This window comes from Chelonus insularis, unplaced genomic scaffold, assembly GCF_013357705.1.
Source record: "Chelonus insularis isolate UGA/USDA-ARS -01 unplaced genomic scaffold, ASM1335770v1 contig_364_pilon, whole genome shotgun sequence".
NCBI classification, from domain to species: Eukaryota; Metazoa; Arthropoda; class Insecta; order Hymenoptera; family Braconidae; genus Chelonus; species Chelonus insularis.
Genome location: NW_023276526.1, coordinates 27,156 through 53,603, shown reverse-complemented (window position 1 = coordinate 53,603; position 26,448 = coordinate 27,156).

Sequence of the window (26,448 nt, the reverse complement as noted above, 5' to 3'; positions counted from 1 at the left end):
TAAACTTTGCTGATTTCATCCCTTATTTTACTTTCCATCAGAATGATGTCAATCTAATTAACGAATGATTCACGCAAGTATGAAGAAGTAAGACTAAGAGAATAGAAAAAGGACAAGTGATTCTTCATTTCCGTGGTTTGGATCAAACATCCCCTTGAGTAAAACCAAGGTATGGAGCAAGGCAAAAGCATCGAGAGCGAGTCACCGAAGCGTGGAAATAGAAAGATAGACAAACGATGCCGAGTCGACCAACTGTGAGGGTTGGAGAGGGTGAAAGAGTACACAGAGAACAGGAACACCATCAAGCGAGCGATTTGGGACTGGTTTGACGATGCGGCAGGGAGAGAAATCGCTTTGGATAAATAATATGTCCGTCTCAGCTATTCGGGGTTTGCTTGGCTAATTAATTTGTATAATATGCCACAGTTAAGCCGGCCATCTGTAAAGCCCATCCTCTTTCCCCACTTCACCCTCTCACAAACCTCGACCCAGTGTTCAAGTTAAATGTTGCTATATTATCGCTACTCAAGTACCCAACTAATTTTAACTTTTCTTTAGGAGGGTCAGATGACGACTTAAACAAAAAAAAAAAAGGAAAATAAACCAAGATGCCAAGGAATAAAATACCAAGGGGTTGAGGCGTTATCTAAACGCTTCAAGTTTCACTCTGAAGAAAGAGTGAGAAAGTGAGCGTGGGTTGGACTTGAAGTTTGGCGTTGTTTAGCCGTTTATTCTTCATAGCAATGTTGCTGGAGCATAAAAGGGGATGAAAGCGAGGGGGGTAAGATCAAGATATAACCGCGGAAAGAATTACTTGCAGGCTACGTCTCTGCGTTATCCAGGAATGGGCGGGAGGTGTAGGAGCATAGAAGTAGCAGAAGAAGAAGAAGAAGAAGTAGAGAGCAGGGAGTCAGAGGGTAAAGAGGTGGAGTATAGCCAAGGCTCTTTAATGGCCGGATCTCGGAAATTGTGCGCACATATATCTACTGGCAGATTTATGAAAGTGCTTTTCTTCTGAAGTGGGGAAAGCTGGTGCCGGTAAGGATCGTGGTGCTGTTGCTGCCTCCAACTAACGCTGCTTCCACCTCGTGATGCCAACTGTGTTGGGGAATCGAGGACGCGAGGGATGGTAAGAGCGATAGACTATATGGAGGGAGAAAATATACGTGGCAGCACCTTCTCTGAACGATTCTCTCCCTGTTTCTCACCGTAACCTCCTCCACTTCTGCTTCTTCTAACCAACTCTCTCTCTCTCTATCTCTCTCTCTCTCCCTTTCTCTTGAGTTTCTCTGTACTCTTGGGCTCAGAGAACAACCTCAACTACTCCTTTCTCGCTATATCTTGCGTTTGTGTAATTTTCCAGTGAGAAATTTATGCGACATTAAGATGTGTATACTTTTTTTTTCTATGCTACTCTACTTCGTTGGCTTGATGATTCACTCGTTTGTCCTAATATCAGTATTTATGTTGGAGTTGAACTGATGTGTAAATACGAGAAATATCATACTACGAATTTGTGGTATGAATTTTCCTCGTATATATTTACAACAAAGTTCAATGCTATTGAAGAGTAGCTTCGCTTCAAAGGTGCATAATCATTTCTTAGTAATTGAATCTCGTTAGATTTATTGTTGATGATAAAAAAGGGAATACAATATGTTATTTATATCAATAATTTTTTCCTTTCAATTCAATTAAATGATAAAAAAAAAATAATAATTTTAAAAGTTTTTATTAGTTAAAAAATATTATCTCATATTTAGTAAATAGTAAATATGATCAATTGAGGAAAAAAAAATTTCTGATTATTGTTTTTTTTGGGTTACATGTGAAGAAAATTTTTTCTCCGTACCCTTTTCTCTTTTTTATGTATGTGGATATATAATAGATTTATTTACATATGAGAATAAGTTTCCCTCCGTTGTATCCATCGAGCGGAAATATAAATATAAAACAAAGTACCCCACATAAACAGCAAACGACGAAGGAAAAAAAGGGATGAAGACAAAGTTTGGTAGTCTGGTCTGTTATTTGATTTCCAATGTTGGACCATATAAACAGATATCAAGAGTAAAATGACATCGTGAATAATTCATAGTCTTATATATGTAAAGATATATAGTAAAAAAAGAGAAGGTATTTGGCAAACTTTAAAACTTAAATCTCTATATTAAAAATGAGAGAAAATCGTAAATTACGTACAGAGATTTCCAGAGATTTGTTAAAATTCTCCTGAAGATTTGACAAATATACGTGGCACGCAAAAATAGAGAATAAGATGGGGTAAGATCAGCCAACGAGAGCGAGCATAGAAGTTGGCGGAGCAGAAGTAACGGGCTCGCGTGCTTGTGACAGCCACTATCTCTCTTTTTCTCTCTTTTCTTCTCTTTCGTTCTCCCTTTTTACGTGGCATACAGCGTGCGCTACGTTTTCACCGCAATCTGACTCGAGCGGCGAACTACTGCCTCATTCTTTTTCCACCCTCGGCCTCAGCTACGATTGTCTTAAGAGACGTTGGCTGCGTCTGACGTCTCCCAATTTGCCGCGCGGTTCACGGGAAATTATTATTTTATTTGGTAATTTATCTCGAGTCACTAAGATGCTGCAGTTAAAATCCAATAAGACATCAGACAATAAAATAGAATGATAAAAAAAAAGAGGAGATATAACTGAGAAGTTGACTAAGATTAAGAGAAAAATGTAGCTTTAGTGGAATTAAAAAAAATGATTGGTAATTTAGAGAGATCTATTCCTTTAGTTCCATCATTTATTTCAAATAGTCTCAGCATTTATAACATTTCAAAAATTTTATTTTTATTTCAATAGAATATTATATTTATTTTAAATAAAATCATTTAATTGATAATCTTGTAATTAAAAATGCTAAGAATTTATTAAAAATAATTAACTTAATTATATTTTATTTAAAAAATATATTTACGTACATAAAAATAGAATAGCAAATGCATCTATATATTTTTCTTAGTATATGTGAAAAAATAATTATTAAAAACAAATCATTATAAATTTATTACTGCTAAAAATTTAAAAATAAAATTTTCTATTTTAATGTATAGGTAAATAGTATTTAAGGGTATTTTAAACATTTAAAATAAATTCTATTAAAGACTTATTTATGAAAAATTTTTTATTAGTAGTTAAAGACATAAGATCTATTGCAAAAAGTCTTTTTCGATAAAGCCAATTTCATCTTGGGTTTATTTACATCCCTTATTCACATTCATTAATACGAATTTTTTCTAAATCCATCCAAAACGTGATTTAAAAATGTCAAGAATTGATTCCAATCCAAAATTCAATTTTAGCTCCAATTAAACTGATCTAATTCTTTCCTCTTTACCTTTTTGATTATTCAGAATGAAGAAGAAGGTTCAAAAAGAGTCCAATTACAAATAAACACAGACATATGTAATAGATAATGTAGTATCGATTTCCCGTGTTAGCAGAAGTCATCCTTTAATATGTTTGGGTTATATGCACGATTATCATGTAGCGTTATGGATGGTGCTGAGGGTATATAAGCGCTTGTGCCATTGGTTCTCGCGATCCATTGGGCGCACCCCATGGATATCATATCTTTCTCAATGGTCCGCCCTCGACTCGCGGCTGTGCTCCACCCCGGACAACAATAATTCAGAGAGAGAAAGAGAGAGAGAGAGAGAGAGAGAGAGGAACAGAGAAAGGGAAATAGACAGACAAAGAATGATAAAAAGGGTCTGGGGGTTTGTCAGACCACGCCATTTTTTGTCTGCCTAAATCCTAAAAAATGAAGACGTTGGAGGTATTTAATTTATCCTTCGGGAATTTTATACAGCATAGGATATGAAAAAAACAAAGTGGTAACTCTCGTCATTGTAAATAGATGTATGCATGCACAAGTCGAGATTCCATATAGCAATAGAAAGGGTAAGAAGCTCAAGATTACATCACGCAAGGCAAAGAGGAATCTTTGGAGTCTCGGGGACCGCTTAAGAATGCCAACCCTCCGGTCTCATTAACATCTTACGTTTCTAAGAACCCCTTTTCTACCCCTACAATTCAACCAAGAGCAAGAGCTCACTTGATATCTGTCTTCGTGTTGTACTATATTCCTTTAGTATACATGACTTGATTTACGAAAAAAAGAAAAAAAGCCACAGATTAGTGTGATGAGAGCTGGTAAAGGGACAATGAATTTTTATTCCAAGCTCATTATCTCTTGCACCCTCACTTCGTCTCTTATATTATTCCTCAGCTATGTTATCGTGTTTTTGAATCTTCATAAAAATTCATGAATAATTTTGATATTTTTTCAAGACGAAAAATAGGTTTCGCAGGATAGTAATGTGTTGTTTTTCCATTAAAAGTGACTTGAGAGAAGTCGACAAGAAGGATCAGAGGATTGACCTGAACAAGCAAAGCATAGAAGGCTCACTTGGACGCCAAAGGGAAATACTAAAGACAAATAATCTCGCGGTTGGAATTGAGAGCAGAGTAGAAGTATTTACGTTGGGGAAATCTTACGGAGAAGTGAAAAAGACGGGTAAAGAAAAACCTTGAATCTCATAACGAGAGAGGGATTGTTAAGGGGAGAGGTTAGTTGGCTTGGGGGTGTAGGTAATTATGCCATCGTTGTTCTTGGATAATATAAAATGGTACTTTCATACAGCTATAGTCACTCTCTTTTCAACCTTCACAGTTATTTTTTGTCTTCGTTTTTTGTCTCTTCCAGTACGCCCTTACCTTTGTAATCTTGCATAATTTATTTCTTGCTATTGTTCACCCCTAGAGGAATTATGCATTATTCTGAAGGGAAGGACAACGGACTTTAATTCGTCAAAGGAAATTCGCTTTCTTTTTCTCGCTTATCTCTTTTTTGTCTTTTTTTTTTAGTCATTTTTGTCTTCATTCATTCAACATCTTCTCTCGTTCCAGCCGTATTGTCGGTGTTGTGAAACCTCTAAGATGATGTAAAAACTCGTAAAACCCCTCAACAATCTTTGTCTTTCATTGATTATGCAATTAATTGATTTTATTGTCAAGAGATAAAATGAACATTGAAGATTGTTTTTTTTTAACTTCTTGATACAACTAAAGGAGTATTAATCGGTTGAAATAATTTTTTTAATTCAACTGATTATTTTTAAGATTTTATTCTACTACGTGCTTAATATTAGATCGTTTTTCAATGACCCAAAATGTTTTAAACATTTTTTAATCTAGTTTCAGAAAGTAAGTAGTCTTATAACAGTAATTAAATTTTTCATTATTAAGAAAAAAACGTTGAATTTCTTAAAAGGCAGTTATTCTATCATCATAACAAATATTTACAAATAAAAAATAATAATTTTTTTATCATTTAAATATAATTTAATTAAAAAAATAAGTTTTCCAATGTGTCAATTATCATTGAGTCTATTATCTTCAATTTAAATAAATATATGAACTTAATCAAATAACAAAATTTTTTTGGAAAGGATTATGTCGAAAAATTTATTTCTATTAACAATAATTGCCACTAAAAATTAATCATCTTAAACAAATTAATATTCATCAAACTGTCAATAAATTTGTTGAAAAAAAATGTCAATCAAAAACAATAATAGAAATATTTCCAACAAATTCATGATAGCTTGCGTTTTATTTGTGCAGATTTGATTGTAAAGATCAACCGAAAGTTTATGAGTTTAGTGCACACGATTTTCTCGAATGCAGCATGTAACGTCACAGCCAGTTCCGGTATCGTTTGTCGTGGTCGGTTGCTGCGAGATATACCGGGTGGAAATGTCGAAAGTGGGAGGTTTATAGAGAGTAGCAAAGCAGACAAAACACATGAAACGTAGCTCGCCGTTCACTATCCGCCTATTTGATGTTGGTACAACAACGGCGCCGTGTTTGCGTTGAGGCCCATATTGATTGCCACCCCTGTTGCCACCAACCCCATATTCGTAGCACAGTAGAGCTACTCTATATCGTACGATACTCACTGGCGTGATATCACTACCTACTCGCTTTATGCCTCTGTCACAAATTTCGGCTGCAAAGGGGCTAAACTTTGTGTGTATATCTATAATGTATATACATACATACCGATGCGTATACTTTAACCCCAGATTAACCGAACCGTCAAAAACCAGTCTCGTATCTTTTAATTATTTAAACGGACTTAAGCCTTTTTACCTTCATTATGAATGTCCTTTGTTCGTCCTTATATGATCAAGAAACATTTTATAGCTCCGATATAACTTACACTCTGGTTATCTCACTTGAATAATATACCATTTGTTGGACATAAATTTTTTTTATCATCCAATAAACTAAACATCAAATGATGTTTAATTTTTCAAAATTTCATTTATATTAATGCTCTTCCATTTATTGTTATACGCCGAGTTTATTTTTTATTTCTCACTAAGAGCCTATTAAAAATCCTGTTTTAATCATAAAAATCGTCGTACGTTAGGTTTTTTTCTCAAGAAAATGATTGCTTTTTATCTTAAAAATACCTATCAAGATTTAATAGTAAAAATATTTAATTACATTCTTTTATGTTATATTAACACTACCTATCAAATAATTATAACCGAAAATTTTTTCTCCTAAAAATTTTTTTAAAATAATAAATAATTTTAAGAGTTTTTTTTTTTAAATGTTTCCAACAATTTTTCAACATGAGAATAAGAAGAATTAAAAAATTTCCAAAGCAGTAGAGGAGTTTTAATTAAAAGAATAATAGAAAAAATACTACTGAAAGTGATTAAAAAGTGTAGAATTGATGAAATGAAATTTTTTTAGAAACTCGTAGAGTTTATGGACTTAAGGAAAGTTTATAACCCGCATGAAGAGTATATATGGTTGAAAGGCGAGTGAGTGTACCCTTGTGAAGAAAATATCGCGTGGGTGACAAATCAGTCGATTGAGCTAGTTCGATAGTCTTGTTGGCTGTAACATTGCGCGTGAGGAGAGCATAAGAGATGGTGATTGAAAGTGAGTGAGAGAGAGAAAGAATATTGTTCAGAGGGGTAAACTGGTCAAAGAGGGACCAAGGGTGGGGTAGAAGGGGGTTAGTGGAGACACATGAACAGGCGGCTAGCATCGGATTCTATCTTTACGTATTGATCAACGCCTCGCCACCCTCAACGTGGCTGAGGGGTAGAGAGGAGACAAGAGAGGAAAAGGGAGAGGCTCGATCGGCACCCTCGCAGCTGCTGGCCACAGCTACGACCACTGGACCGACCGCCAGTGTTGCTTGCGCGTGTGCGTTGCCATATAAATACGATTCATCTCCGGCGTTCTTGATTGTAACGAGCGTCCATCGCACACAAAGGTACTTACACAACTCTAGAACGAAATAGAAACGTGTTCAGATTGTAAAGTTGTCGTCCAAATGGACAATACTTTAGAGCTTTTGCGCTAGTAATTTTTCAAAACAAAGAATTTAAGAAGCGACGAGAAAAAATGGAGATGCACCAGAAGACGAAAAAGAAACGGAAGAAGGATGGAAACGATAAAGTAAACTTGCAGATGCTATTCTTTTCCTGTTACTTTCAGTCGTTTCTTCGTCATGGATCTCCCTGCGCTTAAACTTGGAAACTAATCTAATTTACGACGTGTAAAATGGCCACGTAACTGCAGCCAATCGAATCTTTCGCTGCATCTTATATACTAATACACAAGCATTATATTAGCATTCCATGAAAAAATCGTTTATCAATAAAATTTATTGAACAATAAGATGAGAAGTTGAATTTATCGGAGAATTCGATAACTAGCTCGGGTGAACAACAAAATGAAAGACGGAGGATAAAAAAAATAACACGAATGAATACTACAGAAGATAGAGTGGATGACGAGTAACCGTTGTGGCTTATTGGATAGCCACCTCACTCGTCATGAGCGTGTGGCTGTTCAAGAAGTTCCTCATTCTCCTTTGAAGCAGCAGCACAAACTTGGAGGCATACTAGAGACTTGAAGAAAGGCATCGTAGACATTCCGTAAGATATATTGTCTTGTCTCCACCAAGTACGGGGGATACTACTGTTTCCGTTGGTCAGTGAGGCCTCCGTTGACCACCACGTCAATACATGGGGATGGGAGGAAAAAGGGGTTGCGCCGGCGCACTATTATTACACATTCTCGTACATTTGATCCTATACTGCTCAGTCCTCAACAATCCTATTTTTTCTATTATTTCAGATCTTTTCTTTTCTAATCGGCTTTAAATGAATTTTTCAGACATTTCCCATTGATTTTTATTTTGAGAAATAAATCCCTATGATTAATATAATAAAACATAGCTCAAGATTGTTGAATGTTAGTTATTTATTTATTTATTTTTTTTAGCTTTAATTAAAAAATTAGATTTTTTAAATATTTTGGTCGTTCGTGTAATTAATATAATAATTAATTACTCATTTAGTTTAGAAAAGTTTTAATTGATAGTGCACACTCTAAAGTAATAAAACGGAAAGTTGGTAATTATCGACTAGCTTCTTGGAACAATGGATGAAAAGATTTTATCGTTTATTTTCACGATGAATTACTCAGGTATACAGTTTTAAATATACTCTAATTCCTTTAAGATTTAATAAAACATCAATTAATTTTTTTGTACAAAAAAAAAAAAAATATATACATTTTTTAAATAATAATATACTCGTTATTAAAGCTTTAAAATAAACAATAATAAATGAAAATAATAAAAATAGTTGTAATAAACGTAACGAGAAATGTTAGAAATGAAAGATTTTTTTTTATTATCAATAGAAAAAGGACGCAATTAAAAAATGTATAAAGAACAAAAAAAAAACTCAGAAGCAAATAAAGCTCTTAGATAGAATAAAAAGAAAATTTTTCTTGGTAGTTTATTACTAAAACTCCATAGGACCACTTGGAGTGGATTAGAGGAAAATTATTGATTATTAACAACAAATAAAATACAATAAATTATTTATTAAATTCATTTCAGAAGTTAATTTATTGATTAATCATTTATTTTCTGATGGTATTAAGAGTTTAAGATACGTGATGTAGTCGAATGAAAAAAAGCTAAGCATTATTTTTTAATTAAACATAAAAAAAATATTATTCTTAATCAGTAATAGCAGCTAACATTTGCCTCAGAAGAGCTTTAATTAAAAAAGTTTAGATTTAATATAAAGTATAATGTGAACTTATATACGTGAGTACAGCATAAAATGAGAAAACGATTAGACTGATGGTATGAGTCAATCAATAAATAACATCTTTCAGAGTGTGAGGAGGTCGCCAGAGGGTTATAGTGAGAGGGAGCAATATCGTACCAGTAATGTTTCTTCATTAGTGCAAGGCAATCTTCTCTATAGCAAGAAATCTTGCGCCTGACGTCGACTCTCTTGGTGTCTTCGACGGCCATGTTGCGTCTGCAATGAATGATTCGATTGGATGTAAAACTTTGTTTTGTTCTTTATTTTTTTCAAAACATAAAAAACCTTATTTAGGCTAGCAAATTATTGCTTTAGAAGATCTGTTGGAATTTAATTAGAAATAAAATAACCTAAGATTTTATTTGTGAATATATAGAACTTATACACAACGATGATGAATAAATAATTAATGTTGATGAATCCACTCTAGATATTAAACTCTGAAGGATCAGAGTTGAGTATGAAGATTTGAAGTTCTTTTCAAAGACATTTAGAATGAGATCAATGATGGTTTCACTTTTGCTAGAATATCTCTGATATGGTAGACTTGATATCAGACCTATCATTTTAAATTGAAGCTTTTGTGAAGACTCAGTATAAATTATTTCATTAATATGTATTAAGATATAACATTAATTAAAAGTTTGAATATACATAAAATACTTTGAGTGGAAAGGAGAAGTAAGTAGTTATATTTGTACAAGCTTACAGTTTTCTACTTAAGTTTAAGTTGTCCTAATTGTACAACTTTTTAACAGATTTTTATAGCATAATCAAACATGATGCTTTGTATTTTTTTGTTTAATAATTTTTGTACTGATTTGGGAGTTACTTATGTATTACCAAGTCTTTAAAAAAAAAAATTGCCATCCAGATAATTATAAACAGACAATAATACTTCAGAAGCTCTAAAAAAACTTTGTATGATAGTATTAATGAAAACCTCACTTGAATTTCAATGATATAATGTTCAGAGCCATTCGTAGCACGTTTAAGATTACCCTCTAGTCATCTTGCGTCTATTAAACTCGTTTAATTTAGCAGAGAAAACGGTCGGGTCAGTTACCACCAACGCTAATGTCAAGCGACCTAGTGGCTACAGCAAGATAATGAAGGTTCATAGTGCGCTGGGTTTCTCCTTAGGGATTCTATGCCCTCAACAGCATTCGACTTGTCTTTTCCTTCACCTCACACCCTTTATCAACTAATGTCTAACTAAATTATACTTTCTACATTACAATTGGACTATAATTATGATCGATCACAACTGGTTATGTGGTCATAAAATCATGTTATGATTGTTGTTTAATTCTATATCATTCTACTTCTGATTGTACCTTATACCTGCTCTATGAAGAGCTAGAGTTCTCACTTGAGTTGGTTTAATAAGCGTGAAGAGACAGATGTGGAAACGTAAAGTAATGAGTTCCGATTGCAGATGGGGGTGGCTGGTGACACGCACATCCAAAGGGGAAGTAGTGAAGCCCCAAATAGTATCCCTACCTCATATCCAATATTAACTACATTTATTCGCGTTGTCTCAAATTAACCCCTGACTCTATGCCTATTGTATCAACCGTATGTGTATAACGTCCCCGTTTCCACCCTCTACTTTGTCAACAATATATGAACTCTTCGCAGTATTAGCATCATAATACAGAAATACCAAAGAGATTTAGGCCGTTCAAATAAGTAAATGGGCAGTCATGATGGAGATTCAGTTCGATTTCATCGATATTTTTATTCATTTTTCAATTTTTTTCTTGCTAATAAACAATTACATTATACAATTTTTTCCTCCAGTTCACTTGGAGAGACTTATAAATGATTAATTTTGATGTTTTATTGATGGCAAAATAATTTTAGTGTTGAAAGAGAATTTAAAAATTTCAGAAAGTGGAAGAGATAAACTAATGGGCAGACATAATTAGAATGATAAATAGATCTTGTTTAAGTGAAATCCATCATCTTATTTCTGTCCAAGATTTTTTCTTGAAATCGTTGAATGATTTTAATTATATATTTATTTCTTAGTTTTATTTTATTCAAATTTGTCATTCTAGAAAATTATTTTATTGTTTGAAACACATTCGAAATGCTTCAAATACTTTGAACATTGATCAGCATATTTAATTGTCTGAATGATCTCTTCATGTACTTCATCATTTCACAATAATATAAATTAATTACTAAATACCTAATTTTTCTTCATTGATCAGCAATGAATTTTATGATTATTTAACTTAATAAGTACAAAATAAAATGAAAAACTTACTTTTTTTGAATGCTGATGAAAAATAGTAGTTTCAGATGATGTCTTCAAGAAAAATACTTACTCACCAACATTTTCTAAATATGTTTTCTCAAGTCTGTATGTAAAAATTTTGAATGTAAACTCCTTTCTATTTATTAAAAATTTTTTTTCCATTCATTAATCATGATTATCTGAAATCATTCAGACGATTTAATAAACACGATAAATAAAGTAAAAAATATTTCTAAAAAACAGTGAATATCTTTAGCAAGTTTCAAGTGTTGTCATTCAATGTATTTAAATGATAAACCTCTATCCCCAGCGTCAATTTATTAAATGGAAAGATTGCAAATTTCATGACATAAAGTGCCTGGCAGAAGACTAATGGTGCAGCAGCACTGAATTTAAGTTGAGGGTTGAAGAGAACATGGAGAAAAAGGGAGAGAAAAGTGAACAGAAAGGGTGGGAGACGCATAAAAAGAAGCCACGTGAGTGATTAGGACGAAGCTGAGCATATACCCAAGTAGTGACTGCGTATGGTGGCTAACAGGCTGGCAGTGCTATATGGGGTCAATCTGAGGCTAATCAAATCATGTGGGATAGACTGACTCCACGGGGTTCCCTATGAACATTGCCATCTTTGTGAGTTATATATATTTTCCGTACGCTTTATTAATTCCATCACACTAGGGGGTGTGTTCATTCTTTTCATAACACTCACCCTATCCATATTGACTAATAAATCCGCCTCATCAACATATCATTTTTAGTGACTGGGTTAGGGTTCAATTAATTGGTTGCTTGTCACTAGTTTTTTATAGTTATTGATAGAATGTCATAATTTTATTGGATCAAATATTAATGAAAATTTTTTCAATCTTTGTTTAATATATTAGCCTTCATATCATTTGACAAATTGAAATAAATTATCCTTTAATAAATAATAAATTATAGAAAGTCCAAGTAAAAAACTAAACGTCATGAGAAATGAAATAGCAAATTTATTTAATGTTTTTAAAAAAGTTGTAATAATATTTTGTAAATTAGTTATAAAAGTTAAATAATGTAGATCAATGAATATATATTTGAGTAAAATAACTGATGAGGATCCAGCAGCATCAAGAGTTTTTTAATCATCACGAACCTAGTAGAAATATTCAACCATGTAACCTAATTAATAAACTTCATTACTAGTTTATCCTTTCTCAAAATAAACAAAATAGACTAACGGGTTTTTCGGCATTGCCAATCGGGGAAATAAGAAAAGTCTGGTTGTGCATATTGATTGACGTGTCTACTGTCTAGGTAAAGGAAGAAATAGGCGAAAGACAAGTATAAAATGGAGAAGATGCTGAAACCGCGAAGGAGTTTTGAAGAGGGTGTAATGAAGCACTGCGCAGACACACCGCCATGAATATTCATAATCTAATACCTGAAGTTCGACCTCTAGAAGGCGGGGCACGATCTCATCATGCCAGAGTCTTGTGCCATATTAGACACCAGCTTTATATAAGACGGAAGAGACCATTTAGGTGATGCAGCTAGCAACCCTTTCGTCGTATTCCCGATATTCCTTATTACCTTTTCACTTGATTTTGCTCTTTCTCAAAATGGAAATGTCTCATGACGCTTTAACAGATATCGATCTTTAGCTTGAACCTCGTTAGTATATATAGAATGAGAAGAAGAATTTTTATTTCCATATGAAAGCCGTTTCAGTGATACTCGCATTATTGCTCTTTTATGATAATGTTATCAGTGATGGGGGTGGAGATGAACTCGAACGATGTATAAGCAAACGGCAACATCTAAGAGTAAAGAGCGTTGTGACAAGTGGTGGTTATATGTATGTACATACATGCATTGCAACCCAGAAAAGCTATGTCAAACCCTGGGATTTAGTAATCTGCTAAGATTTATGAACGTTGCTTCATCCCTTAGCTGACTCGATCTCTAGCATTTCACATTCTCTGATACTACACATATATACATACATATAAGCGAGACTTTAAGCGTTGATTGTACTACGTCTCTTTCTCCCTGAAGCCTTTGTTCTCTGCTCTTCATTCCGATTTCCCTCTCTTATATAATTCCAAATTTCGACAGTACCAACAGAATGCTCGTGATGATGAGCAAATCTCAGATGATGGAAAATGTCTCATTAGTGAGATGAATTAGTTGTTTAATTTTCAATCATTCATGAACATTGTTCAAAACTACACCAACATTTACATTTTATGATCATTTTTATTATTTATGACATGTTTGATTTTTAATATCTAGACTTTTGTGATCAGTTCATTCTATTTTTGAAATAAATAGTATAAATGATTATCAGTGAATTTGATGTTAATTTAATGAACGTCTCCTGTGGCTTTAAGCGAGGAATTTTAATAGAGAGAACTAAACTTAACTGGAAAATTTAATACTCATAGAAGATGTATCAATTGGTGGAATGAAGTAACGTAATAAGTAAAGAGATTATTCTGAGCCATGTCTAGATCTCTTTGACACTCTCTACCATTTTTTTTTCAATTATTGTACATAGACTCCAATACTGACGTGATCAATATCAATTAATAACTGTTCAATATTGGCAAATACTAAAAAACAATAAGAATCATATTGTAAGAAATTTTTTAAGATGATTCTTTATTTTTACTTTCATCGAAACAAATGATAGAAGCATCCATGATATATTTCTTCTTAATTTATTAATCTCCAATAATATCTCGATATGAGTTATTACTCCTGACTCTAAGTTTTCTCATATTTTCAAAGTTCTTCAATGTATTTCTTGCGACAAAGTACATGATTATAATGAACTCGATAGCAGTGCGTCTCATGCTCTGATTCTTAGGAAGCAACGTTTATGGAGAAAGGAAACTTGAGCAAAGATAGGGTTGGATCGAAATGTTTGAATCGCGGGAAAATACAGAAGATGACTTGATGGTAGTGGATTACGGCAAGGATAACGTTACCCGTTTGAGAGGTATAGAGAACAAGGACCGAAAGAGTGGAGTGAAGTTATGTATATTGAGAAGTTGAAGTGGGATAACGATAGAATACGAGAGGAATTTTAGTTTGTTCAAGTAAATTATATTCAGGATGGTGGCTCTGACATTGGTTGTAACGCAAATTACAGCCTTCTACGAGGCTTCGCTCTTCATCGTTTCTGTCTCCGTTTCAATCCGCTCTTGCTCCACTCACCTGGTAAATTCTACTTGCCTATCATGAATTATTAATTAATTGTTTCAACTAACGGAGTAATTTATTATTCAGCCCTCGGAGTGAACATCCGACTATTCTCAAACTACCTCTCTTTACGTCATATTTTTTTAATACTAATGAAACAGTCGTTAATGAATTATATTTACATCTTCTATTTAAGATATTAATGCGATCCTTATCGTGTTGAAATCTAATGTGCTCATTAGACTTTATTTATTTTTTTACTTGTAATAAAATTCTTCCTATGATATCATCTATTAAAATAATTAATAGTGAAATAAGAAAATGTAAAAAAATAAATAAATTCAAGAAATGGATGTAAAATAAAAAATTTATTTAGAAAGAAAAATTGATTTCTGTTAATGTTATTTTTTGCATTAAACAAATCTTGTTTGAAAAGATATGAGATATTTAATTGCATTACAATTTTTTCAAAAATAAAAAATACAATTATTCTGTCGATAAAAGTAAAATTTACTTTAAAATAGTATAATTATGACTCCTCGATTATGCAAAAATTTTCCACAAAAAGGGTTTTAAAAATTTGCTGGTGCATTCGAAGAAAGCATTTTTCACAGAATTTAAAACAATTATATCGTTTTGTCAATCTTGTTAATATTTTATTACTATTATAGCTTTGAATGCAATATTCAAGAAATTATTGGTTAAATTTTCTTTTAAGAAAACTAACTAACTTTCATTTTAAGATATTTTGTGAATTTTTTGATTAATTTATGAATTATAATAATTGTTCAGAAAAAATAATTTTCATGAAATGAAACAAAAACTCCATGCACGTTATAATAATTATTTTTCATTCCCATTGAATGATTAAATTCCAATTTCATATGCATAGGGACACAACAAAAGATTTTGTACTTTCCCTCTAATGAATTCGAAATGAACATGATAGTCATGCAATAGCAAGTAGATATTATTAAATTTGGACAGACGAATTTAAAGTCCTCACGTTAGTGAGTATATATAGTTGGTCTGTAGGTAGAAACTGACGTCCTCGCGAATAAGTTAGTTGGTGCCGACAGCTTGGGCAAATTAATATTTACCTAACTCACCATCAGCCCTCCATACTTATCGTCTACCTCTCTCGCGTATTAATGAATATCCTTTACTATCCTGAACACTACCACCACTATTACTACCATCGACAGACACGCAAGCCGCAAACTTTGATAACCAAGCAGCTAATTTCCGGTTGTGGTTCGTCGCTCGGTCGCGTTCAGTCGTTCCACTCGACTCATCGTCGTATTAAGGTCGAGCTTGTTCGATTTACGCTAATTCCAATGACTATACTTGATGGATGTTATAATTAATTAAACATTTTATCGACCGAATTGTATTTTTGTTTCTATATCTATTACAGCTAATTTTATTTATTCAAAGGATGTAGATTTTGATAAAGAAGTACATGTATTTCTTTCTTCATTCATTTATTTAGTGGAAAAATTACATCAATCAAAATATATGATTATAATTTAAATGATCAAATGATTAATCAAAAATATATTTTTTTTTAATCAAATAATTCTTGAATGTTACTTGGTATTGTATATATTTAATGTTTATTGTTGATTGTTAGATTTTAATTAGAAAATATTATAATAAGTTGGGTTGGTTATTGGACGGTTGGTTTGCTGAAATAATACTAAAGAACTTTTAATTGAATTTTTTTTTGCCACAAAAAGTTGAATTCAATTTTTGAAATGTCAGTAGAGATGATTATATGATAAAGTGTGAAATGCAGTTTTCTAAATGAATTTTATAGCTGTGGATTTAGCAGGATTGTCCAACGAACGATTTTAGATTTATCCAGGTACCTGAGGTACGGCAAGTCAGAGGGTTTGCGTGACGAGTAAAATCGGACTGCTGATTGTTCGAAGCAAATAAGGCCTATGGGATGAGCCCATTGACTTGACGTGACGCCAACCATTACCATCATGGAAAGCACTTAATTATAATATCGCTTGGGAATTAAACTACGGCGCGAGCTCGTACTTGTACCGCAATTATTACGTACAATCACCTCAAAACGATAATCGAACTTGAAGTTGTTTAACTATCTACCTTATCATCAACCTCAAGAATAAATTGAAATATTAATTTTACATTTTTTATGTCGATCGATGAACGCATGCAATGCTAAACAGACCTTAAATTTAAACCGAATGATTCAACAGTCTTAGTCGTCAAGTTTACGAAGAAAATTAGGCATGTAATCCTTGTAATCTTATTCGACGACAGATAAAATGCTGTGTCAAATGATCGAATCGAACACGTGACAAGAAGCGTGTCGAGAATTACGTTACACCCCCCACTGCTTTTCGGCAATAGATCATTAGACTTATTCTATGATAAGATACCGGAAGATCCGAGCCCCCTTTTTTTTATTAGCACACTGACATGATTATCATTTTGTCACGTTAAAGTTGGACATTTTAAGCAGTTTAGTCACTACCAAAAGCTAAAAGAAATCTAATTGGAGATGAGATGAATCTGCATGATCTAGTGATAGCCAGGGAGACTGGTCACGCGTAGGTAACCCCATAATATGTAGATTAAGGGTGTCAGAGATCAGATATCCAAGGCATTTAATAATCTCACCCCTGTCAAAATACACATTGTAAGCAACTGAGGGTATAATATAGATAAATTAGTCCAGAGAGAGGGTGTCATTGCTTCTATTGCATCCCCATCTTTGGTCTTACTCCCCATCCTATCGTGCTATTACTCGTTACCATATCTGACAACATTGAATACTATCGAGCATGAGTACGGGGGTCGATTGAATATCTCTTCTCATGTACCAGGTCTCGAGCTAGATTTATGCATGAGAGTGTAAACATGCTTGATAGTTGGTAATAATGTTGGAGTATGGAACAGAAATGAGTGCTGAATTTATTTGAGAGAATTATGTTTAAATGAAGGACATAAAAATGATTTAATGAAGTTTGTATAGCTCTTCAATGCTTTTACAATTATTAACAATAGTTCAATTCATTTGTTTTCACTGTAATGAAATTATTTCAAGAAATTAATGACAGTCAATGAGCTTTTTAGACAGAGTTTATTTCAATTTTGTAATCAATGAGTCCAATTACTTCTAAAATAACTGAACAATCACTAGTAATAAATCACATTCGTTACTGTTTTTGTTAATAATTGATTTAAAAATAGAAAAAGAAATATCAATTGTTGGAATGATATGGTTTTTAATTTCAGACTTTAGAGGATAAAAAAATCATTCTTTTTTATATTTAAAAATTCTATTAATAAACCCGGCCAATTGTTTGCACCAAAAAGAATTGAAATTTGGTATTAAAGTTCTTTAACTTGAGATAAAAATAAAAAAAAGTTTCTCACTCTCCAAGAAAGTAAAGTACTTGTATCATATTTTGAAACTTTCAAGTACTCTTTTGGCTATCTGCCAATAATCGAGCACTATTCTAATTACACTAAAAAAGAAACTCTCATTACTTTTATTCTACTTTGAACGCTCCACATTCTTAATTCAACAGTTCATAAAAAAAACCCAACAACAATTGGTATTTGATTTCCTCAATTGTCCCACTTCTAAGCTCCAATTATCAATTCTACAACTGCTCTCTACCTTTATTAGATCCATAAAAGCAAGATAAAAAATGAAAAAGTCTCAAAGTTTATAATAGAGAAGACAATAATAGAATATCGTGTTAATTACAATGTGCGAGGTTGGAACTTGTATCGCATAATTCGGTTGTTGAAGCTCGCAGAAGCAAACGAGTTGCTGGGTGTGTTGTATTGGTGATGGTGGTGGTGGTGACTGTTTAGTTGAGCATGACTGGAGGTACGACATGAATAACCGAGTAGCTCTCGATTCTGCAGGACGACTCTGTCTCCAAAGTACACACCTATCTTTACTTGACTGTCTGTTGTTCGTCCATGGTGAGAGTTGGTGATGTTCGAGAGGGGAGTTGGTCTAATATTATCAGAGCATTGTGCCCGGTTAATTAGTCTTACTAATTCAATCTAACCGACTGATTAAACATTCCAACAACACAATCCTCATCAGACTTGACAACGCGACTTGCATCACCTTGGAACATGAGTTCTTGATTTTTTGTTCATTCTATCTCTGGCTTATACTTACATACATACTTAGACACTCAATATTGTTTCCTCAGACCTAGTATTATCCTCAAGTATTTCTTGACGAATCAATGCACACTGAATTCTTTTGTTTATTGTTAAGAGATATGTATATAGGTGTGGGATCCAGTGAGGATCAAAAGAAGAATATGCTGGAGGTGCAGGAGGGTAGTTGTGAGAAGAGGGGGTTGGTCAGTAGTGGCAGAGATGGACCTTGTCGATGGTGAAGTTCGATTGGTCAGATGGGCCGCGCATGAGCTGTAAGCAAGTGGATGAGAAACGACGTGTACCGGCAATATCACCCCGAAGAAATATCTGATCGAAGTCAGGTCACGTAATGTTCCTCCACCTCCTCAGGTTCTACTTTATAACTTCTATTAATCCTTTATCGGAGCTTCGAAGAAGTTTGCTAGCGGACTAGCAGGGGCTGAGGGGAGCAACTTTGGGTAGTAATGAAAAATCTCACGTTCGCGGATACAATTTCGATTTCCCTTGGGATCGTACATCTTTCCTTTCAAACACCATTACATATATATATATATATATATATATATATATATATATATATATGAAGTATAAAGAACAAATGAGAATCTAAGAATTATCCCATCCACTTCATTAGGCCAAGCACAAAAGTTGAGGGATTTTTGTGGGAAATATCGAGTTTCGATGTTAAACGAGCCTGTGGTCAGTCGTGGTCCTTTTGATAGCCCAATTCCATTTTGAGCAGTCAGTGTTGGGGGCTAAAAGACTCCTCTGAAAACTCTGGGGGTCATAACCCGGTTAATTGGGTCAAAGGCCATTTGATACCTCGCTGTGGTCAACAAGCTGCTTGCAATATTGTAGAATCATTGGCTCTAACGTCCTGGAAAATAAAAGAAGAATGCTTGAGTGACGGCTTGTCATGTGATTACTAATTTAACAGCACACTGACCATTGTCCAATATGGAATTGACAGATTTCTCGACATAAGATGAAATATGTTGTAAGAGGATCACACTCATTAGTTGGAGATTTAATCACATCAAATGCTGAGTAATGATTCGGTCATTAAGTCTGAATGAAAATAATTTAGGTTTTTATTTATCATAAATAACAATAATTTGTCTAGAAAATCTAATTTGTTGGAGTAGCTAATAAACTTATGATCATAAATAATTTATTTACTCACATAAATTATTAAAAACTAACCAAATTAATCTAAAAATTTTCTGAGGATTTTATTATTAAATTAGTAAAAATATGACTGATTATTTAATAAAAATTGTTAATCTTTTTTTGATAATCTTTTAGGAAATATTGATTAGGTATTATTTTCAGTAGCTCGTTAAATATTATTGCTAGCAGAGCATTATATTGTTGAAGAAATAAAAACCAATATTCACCCCAACAAATTTATTGTCAAAGTTGCCATCAATAAACTAGAATTATTACGGAAAAACGGATAAAATGGTAATTTATATTTTTCCCGTAATTCCGGTTGCTGATGATGGTCGAATAAGTGAGGTCATTATCCACTTGAATGCACAGTAACAGAGCACACAGAAGATAATGAACATCCTTCTACCAGGAGTCTGTATCATGTCCAGGGTATTTATATTATCTTATTGCAAAAGTTGATGAGACGAAAACAGCACCATCTAGTGACAGGACAATTTCTCTAAGTCCACCAGCCCCTCTTGTTGGTAGTTTTGCTCGTATCGCGCAGCACAATATCGCGGCAACATAACTCTTCTCCCCTCATTCACTTCCCCGCAAACCCTGCGCGAACGGCAGACACATCAACCCTCTGTTACTTCCCTCTTTCTCTATATCAAGTGACTGACTCTCTACCATCCACGTTCCGTTCGCTTTGTTTCAATAATACTGTTTATATTGGAACGTGGAGCATTGATCTGTTTACGCGGCAGCCGACTGGTGAGCATCTCTCGTATCTACCAAGATGGACATATTGAGTTCTGGCTATTCTCGAGATAAACAGTTTCACCATAGGGTGTATATACGACTGTAACAAATATTTCTCTGTGTCGTACTTGTCTTTTATCGTTTCCTCAGTCCAATACCCATTTTTTTAACAGTATCCAATCTCAAAAGAATTTTATCTTTAAGTACAATTTCTGAGGGAAATAATTAATTGAAATATTTTTAATTAAAATATTTGTCGTTTACTTAGAAGATATTTTCATATTATTTGTATTTGGACATTATTTAATAATTATAATAATAATAATAATAAAATTTATAAAAAAACTACATTAAAAATGAAGGATTGTTTTAACGTCATTTGATCTGAATTAAAAATATTTGAAAATTTAAAAAAAATACCACCCAAGATGTGAATCGTGCTCGAAAAAGTATAGGTAGTTTTTTACTTTCTGTATCATATTATACATTACTCTTTTTTTGAACTATTTCACTTATTCTATTAAAAATTCTATTGATTATGATTTATCTCTCTAAATAATTAACTAACCAATTAATTACTAAGAAGTGACATTCCACCCTTAATTGACTCTAAAAATTTCCCTACTTATTGAGAATTATTATTTTACATAAAATTATGTACTTTGAAATGAAAAAAATAAATCCATATTTATTCCTCAAAAAAATCTCAATGTCTTAAAAATTCTGAACAATACATTTTCATATAAAAATTAAATTATTTATTTATTATCATTTTATATAATTCTTCTTTCTTGAGATCTATTACTTCGAACGTCCGTGTTTTCATTAGACTGTTATGAAAGCACTTAGATACCCTACTAATATTTATTTCATCACTTTCAGGTCAAAAGGGTTGGTTGGCTAAGACAAATATTAATAACCTTCATCAATTCCCCGTCACGCTTGGTGCAATAATATAACCGAAATGATCCATTTCTCCAATTTTAATTAAACATCCGTGAAAATTTCGGAAGCATTTTCAGAGGACAGTAGAAAAAGAGAACAAAATGTTTAGAGTGTAATTTTTTCGATTGATCGTCCATACCACTAGTGAGTGTTTGAGGTAGACCGGAACGATCGGACGCGGTGAGGCGGAGTCGGGAAGATGTGAGAGTCATTTCTCAAGGGCTGGACCCTTGTCTTGGTTTTCATATATATTTCGTCCAAATACCCTAGATGCCATGAAGCACGCACGATCAAGAAAAATGATATGACCGTCGGACCAAAGAGATGACTCGTCGTCCAATCGTATTTTTTCTGGTATTTCCACAACATGGTTTCAAGAGATATTGCTTCCTTCGCTTTCTATATGTAAGGGTCATAATGTATAGGAATGTTTTTTTTATTTAAACTCGTGCTAGTCAATAACATTATGAAAACCCAGAAAATAATTATAGGAAGTACTAAAATATTTTTATAATGACAATTGAGTGACAGTTAATAATGAAAATTAGCAATATTGAAGATTGTAAAGACGATTAAATTCATTCTCTTACCTTGCGGACTTCTTCCATTTTTATTGAATTGACTGAAGTTGACTACAGAGAGTAGATCAGTAAGTGGGTCACTCACAAATGATCGAGTGATTAAAAACAATGAAGAAGAAACAAAAAACATTCTTTAATGATTAAAAAATCGATAAACTATCTGATTTTCTTGATAAATATTAAATATTCACAAAATTTGAATATTGAAATTTTTTTTTATTTGTAATAATTAATTAAAATTTTCTATTATTATTATTAACATTTATTAATTTGCATTACTCTTAACAAAAATGAAATAGTTGAATATGTCAAAAAAAGAATACTATTTTATCATTTATTTTCTTAGTAAAATACTTTTGAAAAATAAAATAAAGAATTGATCAAAATTGTCTTATTCAATATTTTCTAATAAATATTTATGATCGGAATGACATAATAAAATTGAAGAAAAAGATTTTTGTTCAACTGTTATTTTTAAATGACAAAAATGCCAAGTCAAACTACTGTAAATCCGTTTTTTTATTACTATTCGGTTGTTGAAAGCAGATAATTAATAAATAAAATATGAGGGAATGATTCAAGATGTGCTTGAAATAATAGGAAGCCCTACCAACGTACCTTCTTTTTCCGATTGAATGGGATAGTGAAGGTCGGAAGCCAACAATCCGCGTCGATAAATAAAGGATTGCTTGTTCTTCGGTCAATATTGATTTTTAAATTGACCGGGGAGTGAATCCGCGGACATGGTTCGGGGTGGAAGGGCTCTTAGAAAGACTGGAGAAGAGAAGGTGGAAATCCTCCGAAGCCCACCCTCATGCACGTACAGGGATCAGATAGAAATTCAAGTCTGCATCGTCGAGAACGCTTGGTCGGTATCCTATAGCTTTGGTATACGCGGAATTTGATTATAAATAAATGCCGTGAGGGGATAGAGCGAATGTTTCGTATGGTGAAGGTAGGGCTAGTATTCTGTTGCTCGTATGAGGATGGTGAAGGGTGGAGAAGAGGTGATGAAGGAGGAGGTCAGTCCACTCGGTTGCATCCATAATGCAGGTAGCCAGTATTTGCGTTGCCGTAAACATCTACCGAGATCCACTGGAGTACTTGAGACCCGGATTGTCTGTAGTTTACAGAAATGGCCACGAGAGATGCAAGCAGACTTTCTTGGTAAAATTTTCCAAGATATCGATTTTTCATTTGTGTTCTATTTGGTAAATTCCTCTGCTCAGCGGCTAACCAGATTATTGCGGTTCGCCTCGTCGAGATGACTAACGTGTACTGCTTTCTCTTCTTCTCTTTCTGTTACTACTCGAAGTACACAAGGGGATTCTTTGATGTTTACCCCAATGAAATGCTCCTACTACGGGATGAAAGGTTAAAGCATCATCCCGCAGGTGAAGAAGCGTGCTTTTCCTTACGCTTCATTTAATTCTGCAAATTTCGCGATCCTTTTCGTAACGATCTCGATGAGCGTCGAATAATTTGGCAAGCCATCGGAAATGTTTGTGGTGATCAAACATGATGATCAAGTGCATTTCTGTACAGACATTAGAGAGTATCTGCTAAATTCAAGGAATCATCAAGACGTATACTGTGTAGTGTGGCAGTGGTTTGATACTATTCGTCGATAAATACACGCTTGACGTCCTTCCAACACATACAGGCTTATCGGTATTGTCAATATTACTGACCAGGATAGGAATTGTACTTGAAGGCAGATAATGTACTATTGTTACATCGTTGTGTTGGCGCGTGGAAGTGATCGAGGGTTGAGAATGCGGAGAGGATCGGAAGAGGGTTTGAGGAGACGCTTGCGCACACACAGACATTCGTCCCTGAGGTTTGGCCAGTGTCCACTAGAATGGCGGCTGCTCGATACCCCTCTTTCTAGTCTCTTCCATCCCCTGCGTCTAGACCGGCACTGACCGACGCCGGGCGTCGCGGCGTCCCTGTCCAGCCCCTACACGTCCGTTGCCATAGAAACCTTCTGTCATTAAAGCATCGCCTTATCATAACCAACACGCGGGGACTCTCTCGCCGCCATCTTTACACTCCCGTCACACACACTCAGCTTCTGACGCCTCTTGTCGCACCCGTCCACCCTCACTACCCTCCAAATCTACAGTATATCTATCTCCGGCCACTCTCGGCCTCTTCTCTGTGCTCGCCCACACACCAATGTCACTTGCGACCAGACACGTGCATTCTCATCATCAACACACTACCTTCCACATCTTATTTGCATACTTTTATACTCTTTTCACTACTTTCCTCCTCTAATGTTACATTCTAGTTCATCACAATATTCATTATTGTTCTCAGATAAAGTCCATTCTTCATCAATACCGTATTGATTTTTTTTACCGTTTCTTTTATTTTAAGATTTAAATTAATGGAGACTTATATGTCTGGAATTTTAAAAAAATTATATACACTCAAATAAATGTGAGTAGAAATTAGGGTTGTTTCTTTTTCATGAGATGACGGATTTTTATTCAATGTAAGTCAGTGAAAATTGTTCGAAAAGAGAAAATACTTGAAGAGAATAAAGACAGAAATGAGACGAATGGAAGGAGACATTTATCTAAAATATATATTTTAAGTTATGTTGTAGATAAAAAAAATATCTTTAAAAATAGAAGTATTCATTCACATTGAAAAAAAAAAAAATAGTTGTAAGGTATCTAGATCAAATATCACAACGTGAAGGAAGAAAGTCAAGTTTAACTTTCATTGGAAGGATGTGCAAAATTACTTGGATCGATTTTTAAATACTTTACTGATATAAATAGATTTATTTCTTTTTTCTTGGAATAAGAATAGTGATGAATTATAATTAAATCAACATTAATAATCAGTGGTTTGGGAATTTTTTTTATTGATTCATCATGCTTTTTTTGCTTCTAAAGATGCTATTAGTTGACGAAAAAAGATGCTTGATAGAAAGTTTGACTCATTCTAATCAATCAATTATATTTAATTTATGAAAGGCTGGGTAGTAAAATTAATATGTTTTCACATTAAATACATTTTAAAGACATTCAAAAATATAAAAAGTTTCTATAGATAATTTATTTAAATTTCTCTGAAAACAATCTAATTGTAAATACTTTTATAATAATGAATTTATTACTTAATTTGAATAAACATCTGGTAAATAATTTTTTCTACTCAAAAATATTAATAGGAAGCACAATTGGTTAATATTTTCAAGCACATTCAAATGTTGAACCAGAAATGAACTAAGATGATTATTTTTAATATTTTGATTAATTATTGACCTCAATATTTTGAATAATGTATAAAAAGTTTAAAAAATTTTTGATAGTTTTATTTTCATTTTAAATTTATATTGTAATATTTATTTACCAATGTATTGTTAACTAGAGATATTTGATTGTTTTATTTTTTTTCCAATAATAAAATTAAGTAATAAACAGAATAACAAGTTTTAATGTGAAATGTAACCCAAGTGTATTTTTGTGTACACCATTAATTTCATTCAATTTCATAATAGCACTGAGTCTGTTTGCCATTGCCTGACATCACAGTACGATTCTGATTAATGAATCATTTTAGCTCTGAAAACTTGTCTCGACCCCATTCCTTTTACATTAAACTTTGTTCGATTTATTATACACCAATAATATGACTCTGCCAGTCAAATAATTCAATCTTGTAGTGCAGTGTCAAGTATATAAAGCATTGGAAATAATTAATGATTCCTCTGGTATAGAATACATATATAGATCAAAACTAAAGAAGCAACTCGACTTTTCTAGAAGTACAAGTTGAAAAAGTTCTCATTGCAGCTAATGAGGTCTATGCGAGATAAGTCGATGCATTTGTTCGAAGCAATAGATGACCTTATACATAAAAGAAGCATTAATAAGTAAATACAGACTTGTATAGTCAGACAGATAAAGTACCAATGGAATCAGCTCAGCAGTCTTCTTAACTTAACAATAAGTACACCTGGAATAAAATGAAATCTTGCTTATTCTTCGAAGCCTATCTCCAGTAACAATAACTAATCAGAGCTAAAGACTTGTACTTTTTACTCTAATCGTTAGTACAATGTCTGAATGTCAATGGTCGAGTCACCAAAGCCAACTTCTCCTTCTCTCTCTCGTACTGCGATTGTTATACAGTTATTTCAAAGTCTCTCGGTGGACTTTTTTCTAGGGTAAGATCCACATCAGAG